The 17147-nt window shown below is 29.2% G+C and overlaps 2 long non-coding RNA genes across 4 annotated transcripts; both read left to right on the top strand.

Annotated features, from left to right (window-relative positions):
- The first annotated feature begins 3381 nt into the window (after window positions 1–3381).
- On the top strand, window positions 3382–9352 carry LOC126265890 (uncharacterized). 3 transcript variants are annotated; one of them, XR_007548373.1, is made up of 5 exons: window positions 3382–3587; window positions 8110–8235; window positions 8383–8491; window positions 8918–9031; window positions 9237–9352. It is a non-coding gene; the product is annotated as an uncharacterized LOC126265890 (long non-coding RNA). The 3 variants fall into 3 exon arrangements; XR_007548374.1 differs by having other exon boundaries at window positions 8383–8496; XR_007548375.1 differs by lacking the exon at window positions 3382–3587 and adding an exon at window positions 7965–8056.
- A 686-nt stretch (window positions 9353–10038) lies between these two features.
- LOC126265899 (uncharacterized) lies at window positions 10039–10979 on the top strand. The gene is made up of 3 exons (XR_007548387.1): window positions 10039–10112; window positions 10519–10689; window positions 10743–10979. It is a non-coding gene; the product is annotated as an uncharacterized LOC126265899 (long non-coding RNA).
- The last annotated feature ends 6168 nt before the right edge of the window (window positions 10980–17147 follow it).

Here is a 17147-nt window from a genome sequence, read left to right as displayed (position 1 = left end):
ACTATTTAACCTACAAAATAATATTAATTTAATCAACAGATAAGAAAAAGTATATTAATATATAAAGCATCTTATTCAATTTTGAGGTTATTTTATTTCTAATATGATTGTAATGTAAAGTAAACATCTTAAGTACTAAATTATTGAATTAAAAAGCATAGGATCCAAGTATGATTTAATTTATTAAGAAATATAAGAAATAACTTACCTAAAACAAAAATTTTAAACAATTTTATTCATTAGCTCTTTTCCATCCTCCCGGCGTCTTCGGACAGAAGCCCGCGCCATATTTAAATACTGCGTAGCTATTGGTCAAAAAATTAACGAACAAATCTGGTTAAATAGCCATTACCAATTGTCATACCAACATTATAAACAACATATCAATTTTAGAAAACGAGTGTAACTTCGGGAACATTCGGCTGTTTCCATTCGGTCCTATTCTCTTGCCCCCCCATGTGTTTACCTATACCCATTTATTTTGGGTGGAATTATATTCATCCTGAATTTATTTCCGTGTTTATTAATTTGGATTAGTATGATTTTTTATTGATTTATAGATAATTTTTATTGTGGTTGATTTGTGTGATTTATATTAATTTTGTTGGTAAGTAAAAACTAATTTATTTGTAAATTATATTATTAATATTATTTCACCTATTTACAGATTGTGCTATAGCTTTAGCTTAGTATTTTTAGATATTCATAGGTTTATTTTAATTATAATATAAGCCATGAATAATAATAATATTGAAAATTGAAAATTTTTTTGGCGCATTAAAGAATATGTTTTGGTGAAGTAAAAAAATCCTTGCAGAAAAATTAATTTAAAATTAGAAAAAAAATGCTGATTTTTGCGGGTTTAAGTAATAAACAATAATAAATTAGATATATAAGATTACTTAAATTGTAAATATTTTAACAATAATTTTCAAATATTTGTAATGTAATAACAAAAACGGAACAATTTTATATATTATAATGTTCTATTTTTGATAAACTTTCTGAAAAAAAATATCTTAGGTTAGGTTAGATTTGGTTTATATTTCTTTTTTTTTAATATTCTATTTTTGATAAGCTTTCTGAAAAAAAATATAAAATTATATGAATTTTTTATAAAACGTCAAAAATCAGTATTGTTCAAGTTTAAAATTAATTCTTCTCTGATAAATATCTTATTTTTTCATTTGACCAAGACAAATATTTCATCACGCCAAAAATATAATATTTAAAAAATATATGAAGTAAATATATAATTTTTTGATTTTTTATTATATAAAACGTGAAGCTACAATTTAATAAAAATTGTTAAATTTTCAAATATTCATAAAAAATTGGAAAATTATGTTACATATTAATTTTCTTTTAAAAATGTGCTACATTTGATGAATTTATTGAAAAAAATAAGCATATAGTCCAAAAAATATGATCATAAAAATTTCAAGCAAAAGTTTCCTCTAAGAAATATTAATTTTTTTAACTCTCTCAAAACTTACTTCTTATTTAATCTTATTATGAAAAAAAAATTGTCGGTTTATAATGGCAGAAAATAGGTAGAGTCGTGAATATAAACAATTATCTCAAATGGGTGGATTATCTCAAATGGGATGCGAATCCCGATAATTTATAGAATATAGAAAACATGTGAATGAGGGCAAAAAGCACCAGTTTGGAACATCAGAAGTTCTATTTATTTCACATTACATTTTACACGAATTTGTTTGACGAAATAAGTATAAGAGTAACCGAAATTTCCTTAATTCATTCTTAGTTTGTCAAAGGGAACAATCTATTTTTAATTAATTAGAGCGTTTAAATTATTTGTAATGTACATTTTTGGCTCACATCGGAATATAAAAAACAACCACAAAATATCTCAAAAAGTAATAAAATGTCAAATGCGGCAACGTTGTGAGAGTTCTTGTTGGTAATGCGCCTGTGCAGGGGGGGCCAAGCGAATAGGGACGGAGGGGCAACAGCCGATGATAGACGTTCGGAATCGTCGAAAAGGCACGACCTTTTTGTTTGGGGTTGTAGGGATTTTTAATGTTTAATTTTAAAAATTGGTAATGGAAATTCCCCAAAAATTTCTGAGATGTATAGGGAATATTTAGTGATTTTAGTAATTTACTAGATTTTAGAATGGCGAAATTCAGTAGTTTTTAGATTAGAGAAGAGAGCGTGGTCGAGGAATGTTAGTACTTTGAGAAAGTATATTTCTGGTAAGAATCTTTTTATATACCACTATATATAATTTAATTGTTTGTATTTGTTATTGTATATTATTTTGCATAGCTTGTTAGAATGTTGTTTATTTAAATTGTTCAATCATTGAATTTAATGTAAAATTTTTCTTAATTCATTTCATTTTTGCTGGTCAGTTATTATTGCAAAATTTCATAAAGTTCTTATACAGCAGTTGTATTAATTACATTACGGTTTTAGGTTAGATGACCTCTTGAAGAGATGTATCTTTAAGGATCCCCAATGCAAAAAATACTTTCAGGTATATATATGATAATAATATAATAGAATAAATTTTATAATGGATTTTTCTCAGCAATCTCTAGTTTTTGGTTATAATAGTAAATATTGTAGTTATTCTAAATGTTCTAACAAATATCTTATTAATGTTAAAAATTTCAATTTTAAGAATAAGTCTTTTTCCTGTTCCACTACACATTTTTCTGCAGTTCTTTCTACTTTTATTAGTATTAATAATGTTCAAGTATCCAAAATTCCTAGTTCTAGTTTTTGCCCTATTCTTTCAAATAATTCATATCTGTAAATCTGTATCTTCTGTCTGTGTTAAAACTACAATTAGTAATAATAATGCTGAGAAGAATTCTTGTATAAGATGCATCGAAATACTATTTCTAAAATTTCAAAATTAAAAGCTTAAATTAAGATTAGAAAATATTTGTTCTGATTTAATTCTGGTTATATAGTATGTATATTTTAATGTTTTTTGTTTTTACCATTGATATATAATAAAGTTGATGTGAAATATTTAATTGTTTTGTTTTTATATACCTTTGAAAAAACCTAACCTATACACATTTGAAATTGAAAATTTTAAATGAAAGGTTTCCCGCTCTAAAAAAGGGACAGATAAACAAAATATGTAAGAAAAGACAACACCGCATTCAAAATGGCAACATGGCTACATCCCGAAATCGTGCCCAGTTATGTTTCTCGTTTATAACATTGAGTTGGTACTTTTTAGGTTTTCTATGCCTGTGGGAAGTACCAACATAATTTCAGGCCGCTATAATGCACTTACCATTAAAATTTACGAAATTATTACGTATGTACGAAATGCAGCAAAAACACACGCCAACACTCACACATCAAATAATTAGTTTCCTTTGTCGCGCGTCGAAAAAGCGTTAATTTTGCGGCCGTTTCTATATGTCCGTTTCTATATGCGCAGAAACCATAATATCGACGACAGAGCAATCTTCAAAACCCCCAACAAAATGGCGTTTGCTCAGTTTAGGTTGTTCCGTGGTTGTGGATGGATCGTTCGATGAAGCAAATCCTACACAATTGGTCGATGAGAAACAAATCCAACATTCAGTTTTTAGGTTAGTAGAATCCACTTTATCAATTGCATAACATGTATATTAGTCATCCAGAGGTGTAGAACGTAAATCAGACAATTTCGTATATAGACTGGTTTAGTTCACACTTGTAGTAGAAAAATCCAAATATTTAATGAAAAGGTTTTTATGAAGACCCTAATGCAATTCAAACTACAAGTTAAATTATCTGAGGTTTGTGTGCATTTATTTTTCTATATATAAATGTGTTAAACTGTTTACAATATACTATACTCGTTCGCCACTTCATTGGCGTCAGGCGGTATACGGTCACATTCTATATTACCATGCACTGCCTACTCCACACCACTCCACACCACATCGTAAGATGAGATTCCCTAATGTGTTGTCGATTCAATGTAAATTGTTATTGCGAATAGAAGCAACAAATATGAATCTAAACGAAGAAACGCGTATGCGAATAATTTTCCTTAAAGATTTAATGATTTAGGTTTTTCATTATAATATAACATTTATTATCAAGTATTTTAATTTTAAAAATTATATTGCAATTTAATGTTCCATATAATAAAATAAATACAATTTTGTGATTATAAAATTAATTGTGAACTGAGAAACATTCTGACCATTCTACAAACCGACTTTCTGAGGTCTAAAATGATCAAGATTTAAGAATCGAATCGAAACACGACGTGAATTTTGTGAATTATATATTATATATTAATTTCAAATTATGTATCAAAAAATTCATTGTTGATAAAAATATATCAAAATAGTGAAAGTATAAAATAATTTTAAAAATCAGGCAATTCATATAATTTAGTCATTCTATTTATTCATTTATTTTTTTCTCAAATTTCTAAATATTTGTATAATATTACGTACAGAATCTCATAAACAATTTAAATAAATATAAAAGTACAAAATATGTGTAAATGACTAATATATTATATATGTTTACTCAATAAATATCTTATATCTTAATCTTATAATTTTTTTAAATTCATTTGCAATATAGATATTTAATTTATTATTTTAAAATAAATATCAATTAAAAAAAAAATAAATAATAGTAATTACAAAATTATATAACATGAAAACCTAATGTATACATATTTTTAATATTTTACACTCGAGGCTATTTAAACTGTATTCAACAACATTTAAAGAATACCATGTATAGAAACAGATTACAAATAATGAATGAGTTATAAGATGTAATAACAAATAATATTCAAAGAAACAATAAATGAAAGACAAGGGAGGATCTTTTTTGAACAAACCAAAGTGGTATTTTTGAATTCATAGTTCCAAATTCCGTTTTCTTCGATTTTTACAACGAAATGTTGTTGAATTGTTAATAATTATTGTTATTTTATTGTTTTAATTTTAATCTACATAAAGAAATTAATTGCAAAATTGTCCATAAAATAAAGTTTTAAAAAACAGCATAAGAGTAAATACAATTAACAATTGCCATTATTATTATTAAATAGAATATTACATACTGATAACATTTAAGTAATTGTCGTATATCGAGAAATTTCAACTATTTTACGTTTCGTAAATACTTGATTTTGTTATGAAAATAGTTAATCTTTGTTTCTTGTTGTATTTGAAATATTTTTAAAATATATCACAATAGTTCAAATACTAATTTAAATCATTTTTAAAATAATTCAAAATAATATTAATTAAGATTATTTTAATATTTATTATTTAAATAATCGCTTTAAATATTGTAGTTATTATGACAATTTCAACAAAACACAAAAAATATTCTCTGAATAACTAAAGCTTACAAAATTAGTTAATAATTTGGCGTATTTCAATCCTTGCAGTCTTCTTTATAGTATAAAATATAATTCTGTAATTTCGATACACTTCAGGCAGTATGTTATACTAATTCAGTTTTTGAACCAAAACGATGCACGATAACAGAATGTGACAGTCGAGGTCAAGCGCTTCGGAAAGTGGCAGACCACTCATGCATAGTACGGTCAGCGTTCAAAATGTTCAAATGCGGCAATATTACATAAATCTTTTCAGATGTATTGTTGCTCGTATGCTTATTTTTTGACAAATCATGAATATTGCTGTGTTCACATTATTCATTTTGAATCGGATATTAATGTATACAATTGTTTTATAGTTGCAGTTATGATTGTTTAATTCATATAATAGCATCTAATTGTTGTCTTCTAATATATTTATTTTAAAAGAAATTTTAATTAATTATGATATATGTTGGTAATTAAGAATTATATTCATACCGTACGTTTTTTACCGTATCGCATTCGACATTAGAAGTTCTAAAATAAATTCTAAGCAATAAATATTCTATCAGAATTAATAAATTATATAATCTTTCCATAAACAACAATAATAAAAAGTTCACCCATTTAAAAATTAAAATATATAAACTCAAAATTAGTAGGGAGAGTAACAAGCCATTCTGAATTCGAAGTGTAACTGCAGATCTGTTGCTGACCTTAAATAAAGAAATTCTCCGTTTAATTAATGATATACTAAAATAAAAAAATAATAATTACATTAAAATAATTAAGGATTATATTTAGACTACGGGTGATATTTTAACAGCAGGAATCTTAATATAAATGTCATATAAATGGAAGGAAATATACTTTCTATGTTATGTAACTTAGACTTCACATATTCTATTGAAAATACGAAATTCTTTGGGAAATTAATATTGCACATTTTGTACTTGTAATCCAGTTTTTATAAAACAATTTGAAATGTCCGCAAAGGGCATCACATGACTTGCGAATAAATTTTTATAGACAATACGACCCATTTTGTCTTCAATTCGTATTCCCACCACCAAGATTAACTGTTGGCTTCTAGTACTTAATATCTTTCTCTTTCCAACTAGTCTCCGTAGATATTGTCTACAATTCAAACAAGTTATACTTGGTTTCATAGCACCGTAGTAAGATGTGTCGACATTTTAATACATCGATTTAGGAGTGGTAATTCTTTGGATCGACTTTGTCGCGCTTTTAACGACGAAATAGTTACTGAAGAACGAGGCGATTTCCTAAATCAATGTCACGATTGATCATAGTTTTAGTTATGTATTTGGCAATCGGGTTCCACATCGTCCAGCTTCATACACACCGTTTTATATTACAAAAAATATATTATATTCATATAAATTCAAACAAAATTTATTTGTTAAGCAAATATTAATTTTTTCTATATAAACAATTTATTAATCATATAGACAAGGTATGAAAAAATAAACAATATTTTTCTAATTAATTTATTTAAAAAATTTGTATAAAATAAATCTATATATAAATATAATTAAAAAATTATAAAATACATAAAAAATTAAACAATACATACTAGTTAAGTTTGGTTTGGTTATAATTTAAGAATAATTATTGATCTTCGATGTTTAACGAAAACTGAATTAACTTCTTGTAAACTTTCTATTTTTCTTGTCAAACATGTAAAAGCAAATAAAATTGGTACCTGATAAAAGTATTCATCACATTCTAAACATTATTTTTCAATAAACCAAGATTAAGAAAATAATCAATTTTTTAAAATTATTTTCAATATTTTTGCATTTGTCAATATTTGAGATACAAATAAAATCAATAATTCCACGTAAATACAATTTTACTTGTTTGTTTATTCTTTTTGGTGATAGCTTGTTTATAATTAATTCCTAGTAAAATGTCTCTCCATTAGTTTATATTGAATGAATATTTTTCTAAAATAAACACAACAAATAAATTTATCTAACAAATTTAAATTATATATAAATCTATAAAATTTAATAAAAGATAATAAAATAAATAAGGGGAGCTACTTATTTATCAAATTTACTTCACATTACTGTTTCATATTGGTGTCCGTCTGTGTTTTTTTCAAATTTGTTATATTGTTTGTTCTAATACGGTGCGTCATTTTACCTAATCTAGAGTTTAACCCATCAGAAATAGAAATTTTCAGACATTTTAAATGGAACAAAGTAAAAGACAATAATTTTGACGCACGGATACTATATTAAAATAAATAAATAAAAATGAAATCAACAAAAAAGAATATACGTGTCGATTTGTAAAATGTAGTCACCTACTCTTTATTTAGACAAATTTTAACTGTTCAAAAATGTGCTCTGAATAATTATGTATAGTTAGCAATTATTTTTAGTTATTTAAATAATATCAGTTATCACAAGTTACTTTCAAGACGTCTTTTTTGTATTGAATGTCGTCTTAATTGAGAATATAAAATATTTTCCACACACAATAGGTTACTATATAAATTATACAAAATTGTAAAATTTAAATTTTGTAGAATGGATAAAATTATATTGCTAACAATATTATTGTCCATCCAGTTTGCAACCCGCCACTCTTTGATGTCATCGTGGCGGTGTGCACATCAAGGAATATATAAAATGACGTTTTTGGTTTGTTTGGTTATTCTTTGCTCAATTATTCATGATATACTATGTATATAAACTATAAGGTGCTTTTAATAACCAATACTGAATTTTTAATTTTAGCAACGGCGCAAGAAACGAAGAAACTTTTCAGTAGTTGTAAATTTCTTAGGACAAATGAGAAATTACACTGGCATGAAATGTTAGAAAGAAAGGAATTGAAATGAATCAAAAACGTAAATATTAAAGGTCAGTCTCACATTTACCGTAAACTAATTTTAAGTATAATATTACAATCATTCAGTTATGTATGTAGATAAGTAAATGTTGAACGTATAACTATTATATAAAATTATTTTAATAAATTGAATAATTAATATCGATTTTTGTTTTCAGCGTTTAACTACAAAATAAAAGATTACCACAAAGTTGAAAGTTCTTTAGGACAAATAAAAAAAACCGGCATGTCATTTTATGAGGAAAGGATATAAAATGAACCAGAAATGTAAGGTCAGTCTCACATTTACTATAAACAACTTTTGCATACTGATTATGTGTTTTTAAAAACACAATTACAACTGTTCAGTTTTATATTATAAAAACATAAATTTTCATTAATATATGGATAAGTAAATTATTGTACTAAGGGTTATCTTACAAATTTTAACTGTTCAACTTTATTGTGTATACGTTTAGTATAAATATGTGTGCTGGGCAATTATTTTTGATTATTTAAATATGATCAGTTATCATAAGTTACCTCCAAGGTGTCTTTTCTATTTTAAATATTATCACAATTGGTATCAATCTACAAAATTTGTCACCCATAATAAGTTAGTATATATGTTATACTATCCTATATTTTTAATATAACTATTATACAAAATTAATTTATTAAATTGAATGACTAATATCGATTTTTCGTTTTCAGCATTTAACCAAGAAACTAAAAAGGTTCCCACCTAATTGAAAGTTCCTTAGGACAAATGAGAAATTAAAACAGCATGTCATTTTATGAGGAAAGGATATAAAACGAATCAGAAATGTAAATATAAATGGCCAGTCTCACATTTACTGTTAACTAATTTTGCTTTGTATGATACCGATAGTTTGCTTTTAAGTATAATATTACAATCGTTCAGTTATGTATTGCAAAAATATAAATTTTATATATAATAATTAGTATTAATAACTATTATATAAAATTATTTTGATAGTTTTAATAATTAATATCGATTTTTTCTTTTCAGCATTTAACCACAAAATTAAAAAGCTTCCCACCAAATTGAAAGTTCCTTAGGATAAAAGAAAAATTAAACTGGGATGTTATGTTATGAGGAAAGGAAATAAATCATAAGTGTAAATATAAAAGGTTAGGTTCATATTCACTATAAACTAATTTTGCATAGTATCACACCGATTGTGTATTTTTAAAGGGATTACAATTTTAAAATATGGATAAATTTTAAATGTTGTCACAATTGGTGTTAGTCCACTATATTTTTTAACTTAACTATTGCATAAAATTATTTTATTTTAAAAAAGTAGATAACATTTAAGCCAGAAAGTAAAAAGCTTTTCATAAAATTGTAAGTTCCTTAGGACATTAAACTGACATGAAATTTTACAAAAAGAGAAAATGAAATGAATTAGAAACTCAAATATAAAGGGTCAGTTTCACATTTACTATTTTGCCAATTATTATACTGATTGTGTGTTTTAAAAACTGCAATTACAACCGTCCAGATTTGTATTGTAGAAATAAATTTTGAATGAATAATATATGGAAATAAAGAAATTGGACATATAGTCCAACAATTTTCTTGTTTAGTTAAAGACAATATTACATATTTTAACTGCTTAAAATGGTTATGTAAGTGCTCTGTATAAGTCTGTATAATGAGCAATTATTTTTAGTCATTTATCACAATAAATTAAATTAAACATACTCTTTAATTTATGTACTATATAAATAGTTAATATTGTTTTTTGCTTTTAGCATTGGACTCGGAAATTAAAAACATTTCCAATAAGGTGCAAGTTTTTAAGAACAAATGAATAATTAAACTGTTATAAAATGTTATGAAAGAAGGAATTAAAATGAATCGGAAACCCAACTCTAAAATGTAAGTATACAGGTATTTTAACTATCATAATTATTTCCAGATCAATTAAAGGGGGCTAATTTTTTTAAAAGGTTAATTGCCACAAACCTCATTTTGATCCTTTTCTACAGACTCCACTCAACAAAATATGTCCAACATTTTTATTTCAAAGGGAATAATTGAATTTAAAATCTTTCTAAAAAATTCATTCAGCAACTTTCACCTTAAAATTTTTATATATTTTTCAAATAATTTTTTCAAAGCTTTTTCAATGATTTTTAACTTAAAATTGTAAAATTTGTCATATTTTAAACATTCAATGAATTTTTATGTTTTTGTTTAAATAATTTATGTTGTTACTTTTTTTTAAATTAATTTAAAATTTTATCGATTTTTTTTAATGATTTTAAACATATTTTATTTTCAGTATTGTTAAACGAGGGTTGATGAAATGATGCAATGACACAAATAGACAACGGTTTATTCGTGGACGGGGTATCAACAGTACAATTCAAGAGTTCGAATAAAAATGGCGTCCTTTTCGGCATGTCCGCGTCTCACGCCCACCCAAATAATTTAGCAAATTATAAATATATCAGTAAGTATATAGTTACAATATTTTCTAACGTTTGTGACCTCTATATATTTTAGGTATTAGGATCATTTATTCGGAAACCACTCATCCGAGTCTTACTTTCTTCAGCCACTCGAGCCAATAGATTGTATCAATCTACTAGGACACCAAAATAATCTCGGCTTCGAACTAAGCACGAGTTGGTGCTCCAGTTGTGGACTTTTCATAAGTAATTTTACGTATTTAGTATGTAATTTGTTACAATGTAATTTATTCCTTCAACAGTATATATCCTCTTGTGTACATGTTCAATTGTCTCAACTAAGGTTTATAACCTGCTGCTCTTTGAACATTGGAGTTGATGAATTGACAATTATAACAAGTATTTTAAGGCTGAATTTAGTTTACAAATTAAATTGTTAAAAGTTGTTACGGTTTATTTATCTCTTATGTGTCGGTTGGATTTAAGATATTTTCTATTTACTTTAACAAGGATTCATTTTAATGTGTTTTTGGTTTTACATACGACACTCATTATTTCCTTGTGTGTAGTAATTTTACCTCATTTATCCTATTTACTATGTCTATTATTGACTTCGAAATTTCCACTTTTCGATTTCGGTTGGGAAACGTTAGTGCCGGGCTGTTTAATCGATCGTCTCTTGAGTTGCTACGTCTTGTGTTCATGGGGTAATAATGTATGACCTATTATTCTAGCGTAGTGTAATATCTTGCTTAACTGTTATTATCTTGAGTTTCTGAACCTAAACATCGAGTTAATAATTTCTCTGATGATAAACTCTCATAAATTGGTTTTATAATTAACTTTATCATATAGAGGAAGATTTTCATGTCGAAACTCCTCTAAGGTATTCTCTGATGTAGCTTTTTTCCACGTACACCAAGGTGCACCAGGTGGGCAATACACATGTTGTGGATCTTCATCCGTAGAACTATTATGGTAATAATTTAGTCACAGGCGATATTATGTTTTTGATATGTTTTAACAATCAGGCACTAATGTTGTATATGTCCCTACTAATTTTATTCTTTGCTTTGTCAAATGCTTCCCTTACTTCAATAAAAGTTCAGTGAATTTGAAACGTTCGGTGGTTTTGACCGCATTATTTAGATATTCAGACACCGTTTGATGAGGGTTTAGCTGGGAACTCAAAATTTGTTTTGCTATGTTTGCAAAAATCATACAGAGTTTCTTTGCCATTTGTATTATATGAAATTTTTAAAACTCGACATTACCTATAAATACATTATGAACTGCTGAAACAGGTTTTCTTAATTCCGTAACAGTTTTCCGGGGTTCTGGCAATGTGAAAATAAAACTGACTAACTTAAACTAAAACTCTATAAACAATATATACACTATTTACAGTTTATATACACGGTACTAATATTTATTTTCAATCATTGTGGTTATTTATATCTAACGCTCAGGGCTGTCAGTTTCAATCGGACTATCTGACTGACTCTTCTTGTTCTTTCTCCTCTTGTACCTGCCCAAGTTCCAAAGTTTACATCCTTGACAGAAACTAGATTTGACAACTGTATCAACAACTTTAATGAAATTTTTTGCTACTAGTGTAGTAACTCCGAATAGAGAATTAAAATCTCTTTTTTCCCAAGTCCCATCACCAGAAACAGTAAATTCCGTTGGACTTGCATTTGAATCACAATCTGAAATTAAATCTTTTTCTTAATATACAGATTTGGAAATGACGATATTATAAACTGCAGATGCAGCTAAATGTATGTTTTTGACACAATTGTAGTAAGTACCAATTGATAATTCTTTAGAAATATCCATCAGACTACAGAAGATGTTGATTCCTTCCCTGCCAACTCCCAAAATCCGCATAGTAAATATTATTTTTCGGTTCACTTCAAATGATTTTTCTATGAATGGACATGATTGTATATATATTGTACGCTCTCCCAACTGCATTGTAATGCAAATTTAAAACCTAGTCCACGTTAAGCCGTTCGTGAGAGTTTAATCTCTATTGCATGTAGAACACAAAACTAAAGAAGAAATTGCTGAAAACACGGTAAAAAACTCCAAAAGACAGTAACCATAATTACTTCTTCCTCTCAACTGTGACGCGGAGACCCGCCATGTGATTTGTCCACGAGATGGAGTATCTACTTTACATGCAAAGCGTGTCTAGGTCTAAACAGTCTTGGAATTATAAAAATCACAATGATTGCCAAAGGTTTCAATATGTTTAAAAAAACTAACCACTCCTCCCGTTTGTCTTCTGATCTTTAACAGTTCTTTGTATTTCGATAATTTGTATTAATTTTGTTCTGGAGTTTCTGCACTTGCTGACTATGTCCCTCCTGTCTGCGAAAGTTGTTGCATTGCAGCCTCTATCTGCCATTATATTCTTTATTTTTTCCGCTGCTACTAGTACTGCTGCGGTTTCTCCCTCGCTTACTTCAACGTTCCCCCTATAACTTCTCTTTATCTCGATATCCTGATATACATATTCTAGCTGCTCGTCCCACCATTCTTGTCGTATTCTATTGGCCTTCTTTAGCTTTAAGGTTTCAAAACCTAGGTATTTACAATTTGCGCAACACTTCCCTTTCTTCGTGCAGTGTCTACCCTCGTGCTCTCCCGAGCAGTTGTAACACACCACATTTAAATCTTCTTTGCAGTATTTTGCTACATGACTGAACCTACAGCACTTGTAACAAATCGTAGCACTGTGATTCTCCCTCACATATCAAGTTTCGCCATTAATTATTATCCTCCCCTTTTCAATTATTTTCCCAAAAATTCCCCCTTCCACCTTTAATATGATATTCTCTCTCATAAAGTTTCTGCACTTGTATCTCTTAATTGTTCTAATTTCTTCCGCTTTAACTGTTCTTTTAATTGTTTCTTCTAATTCCTCGATGATTACCTCGTCTTTTACTCCTATTCTCACACCTTGTATTTCTAGTTTAGGTCTGATTGGTTTCTCCTTCTCCATCTCAATATCTTTCCTGTTATCTTTTTCCAGTTTCCTTTTAAATTTTTCATTCTCCTCTGCCGTGTTGTTTTTTTGTCACTATTGGGTTACCTTTCATAACTGTCACTGACTTTATGTTCAGTATATGCAATCCAAAGTCCCCGACTTTCTTTTCAACATCGTTTTTGTTCCCGGCGTCCTTTACCTTTATGACTAGCTCCTTTTTCCATTCCTCCTTTGTGCTTGTAATTTGCGATTCCCTTGCTTTCCCTGCTTTTTCTAATTTCCTTTCGGTTGTTCCGGTATTTTCGGCATAGGTTGCAGTTTTTTCTTTATTTCCTTTTTTCCCTTCCCTGTTACTGTTCTTGCTTTCGGTCTAATGTGCGAAACATCGAAAATTATATGAATGCGACGATTGTTAATTGGAAAATATGTTTCAGAAGGGGAACTTTGATAATATAAAGAATTATATTATAATAGACAACAACTTTTATCATTTAATTCACGAGAAACAGAAGTCGAGGGTCCAAAATATAATTTATTGATACGAAAATTTAGTTTTGATGAAGATGACTTTTCAGAGTGATATGAGTTTGCAAATAACCTTGTAACCAGATTTAGATCAAAACAAAATTCAGATAGATTTTCAATGTGAATGATCTAAATAAATACTGAAATTTTGTTGTTAACAAAATTTTTAAAAATTTGAATATTTAATGTAAAGGTTAAGGCTTTCATGATTTACATATTTTAGTATACATTTGAATACATAGGTATTGTATTATGTTAGTAACTGATAATTTGTTTTCTAAGATTTCCTGGATAGTGTTGGGTGTGTTGTTTTCTAATCTTCTCGAAATTATTCGCATTCGATCAGTATATATTTTACAATTAGTTGACCACGGTGGATCTCGTAAAATAGTGGTTCTTCGGCGCTTAGAGGGTGTGTGTTTTATATCACCGACTCTAAAATGGGTTATTATAATCTGTTCTTTTCTTTTCATCGGTTCTTTAGGAGAGCTAAGGACGTGGCATTTAATTTCATTCAATTTTGTTGACTATTGTTTCCATATTATAAATATGCCGTAGCGCAGTCAGGATTATAGGCCATTTCGAATATTAATTAATACGCAAATAGTCTTTGCAATGTAATTGAACCAACAGGTACCGGATTATAAGTAATAGTCAACCAATTAGGAGTCGTATGAAACGCGGTGATCCCGACGGTTATGCCGAGCCAAGACTTCTACTTAGCTTTCCTGACGAAACATAACTATCCGCCCTCGCAGGTCTTCTCTACCGCCACCGTCGGTTGGAATACCATCCCCTGCTTAGCACTTCCGCTGATTCCACCCAAGTACTATATGCAACCCATAGTACTACTTGCGTTTAACATGAACACCCCAATATATATATATATATATATATATATATATATATATATATATATATATATATATATGGAAACAAGCAACAACAGTAACAGGGAAGGAGAAAAAGGAAATGTAGAAAAAACTGCAACCTATGCCGAAAAAACCAGAACAACCGAAAGGAAATTAGAAAAAGCAGGGAAAGCAACGGAATGGCAAATTACAAGAACAAAGGAGGAAAGAAAGAAGGAGCTAGTCATAACGGTAAAGGACGCCGGGAACAAATAGGATGTTGAAAAGAAAGTAGAGGACTTTGGATTGCATGGACTGAACATGAAGTCAATGAAAGTTATTAAAGGTAACCGAATACTAATAAAAAACAACACGGCAGAGGAGAATGAAAAAATTAAGAAAACTGGAAAAAGATAACAGGGAAGATATTGAGATGGAGGAGGAGAAACTAATCAGATCTAAATTAGAAATACAAGGCGTGAAAAAAGGAGTAAAAGACAAGGTAATCATAGAGGAATTAGAAGAAACAATTAAAAGAACAGTAAAAGCGGAAGAAATCAGAATAATTAAGAGATACAAGTGCAGAAAACTTATGAGAGAGAATATCATATTAAAGGTGGAAGGGGGAATTTTTGGGAAAATAATAGAAAAGGGGAGGATATAATTAATGGCGAAACTTGATATGTGAGGGAGAACCACAGTGCTACGATTTGTTACAAGTGCTGTAGGTTCGGCCATGTGGCAAAATACTGCAAAGAAGAGTGGAATGTGGTGTTACAACTGCTCGGGAGAGCACAGGGGTAGGCACTGCACGCAGAAAGGGAAGTGTTGCGCAAATTGTAAATACCTAGGTTTTGAAACCTTAAAGCTAAAGAAGGCCAATAGAATACGACAAGAATGGTGGGACGAGCAGCTAGAACTATATATATCGGGATGTCGAGATAAAGAGAAGTTATAGGGGGAACGTTGAAGAAAGCGAGAGGGAAACCGCAGCAGTACTAGTAGCTGCGGAAGAAATAAAAGACATAATGGCAGATAGAGGCAGCAGCACAACAATTTTCACAGACAGGAGGGACATAGTCAGCAAGTGCAGAAATGCCAGAACAAAGTTACAGATTATCGAAATACAAAGAACTGTTAAGGATCTGAAGACAAACGGGAGGAGCCTGGAAATAAAATGGAACAAAAGAGACAGCAAGGAAGGCACGAAAGGAAATTAGAAAAAGCAGGGAAAGTAACGGAATGGCAAATTACAAGAACAAAGGAGGAAAGAAAGAAGGAGTTAGTCATAAAGGTAAAGGACGCCGGGAACAAAAAGGATGTTGAAAAAAAAGTAGAGGACTTTGGATTGCATAGACTGAACATGAAGTCAGTGAAAGTTATTAAAGGTAACCGAATACTGATAAAAAAACAACACGGCAGAGGAGAATGAAAAAATTAAAAGGAAACTGGAAAAAGATAGCAGGGAAAATATTGAGATGGAGGTGGAGAAACTAATCAGACCTAAATTAGAAATACAAGGCGTGAAAAAAGGAGTAAAAGACGAGGTAATCATCGAGGAATTAGAAGAAACAATTAAAAGAACAGTCAAAGCGGAAGAAATCAAAATAATTAAGAGATACAAGTGCAGATACCTTATGAGAGAGAATATCATATTAAAGGTGGAAGGGGGAATTTTTGGGAAAATAATGGAAAAGGGGAGGATATAATTAATGGCGAAACTTGATATGTGAGGGAGAACCACAGTGCTACGATTTGTTACAAGTGCTGTAGGTTCGATCATTTAGCAAAATACTGCAAAGAAGATTGGAATGTGGTGTGTTACAACTGCTCGGGAGAGCACGAGGGTAGACACTGCACGAAGAAAGGGAAGTGTTGCGCAAATTGTAAATACCTAGGTTTTGAAACCTTAAAGCTAAAGAAGGCCAATAGAATACGACAAGAATGGTGGGACGAGCAGCTAGAAGTATATATATCGGGATGTCGAGATAAAGAGAAGTTATAGGGGGAACGTTGAAGAAAGCGAGAGGGAAACCGCAGCAGTACTAGTAGCTGCGGAAGAAATAAAAGACATGATGGCAGATAGAGGCGGCAGCGCAACAATTTTCACAGACAGGAGGGACATAGT

Source organism: Aethina tumida, chromosome 6 (genome assembly GCF_024364675.1).
Source record: "Aethina tumida isolate Nest 87 chromosome 6, icAetTumi1.1, whole genome shotgun sequence".
Lineage (NCBI taxonomy): Eukaryota > Metazoa > Arthropoda > Insecta > Coleoptera > Nitidulidae > Aethina > Aethina tumida.
This window is presented reverse-complemented; position numbering and strand designations above follow the sequence as displayed.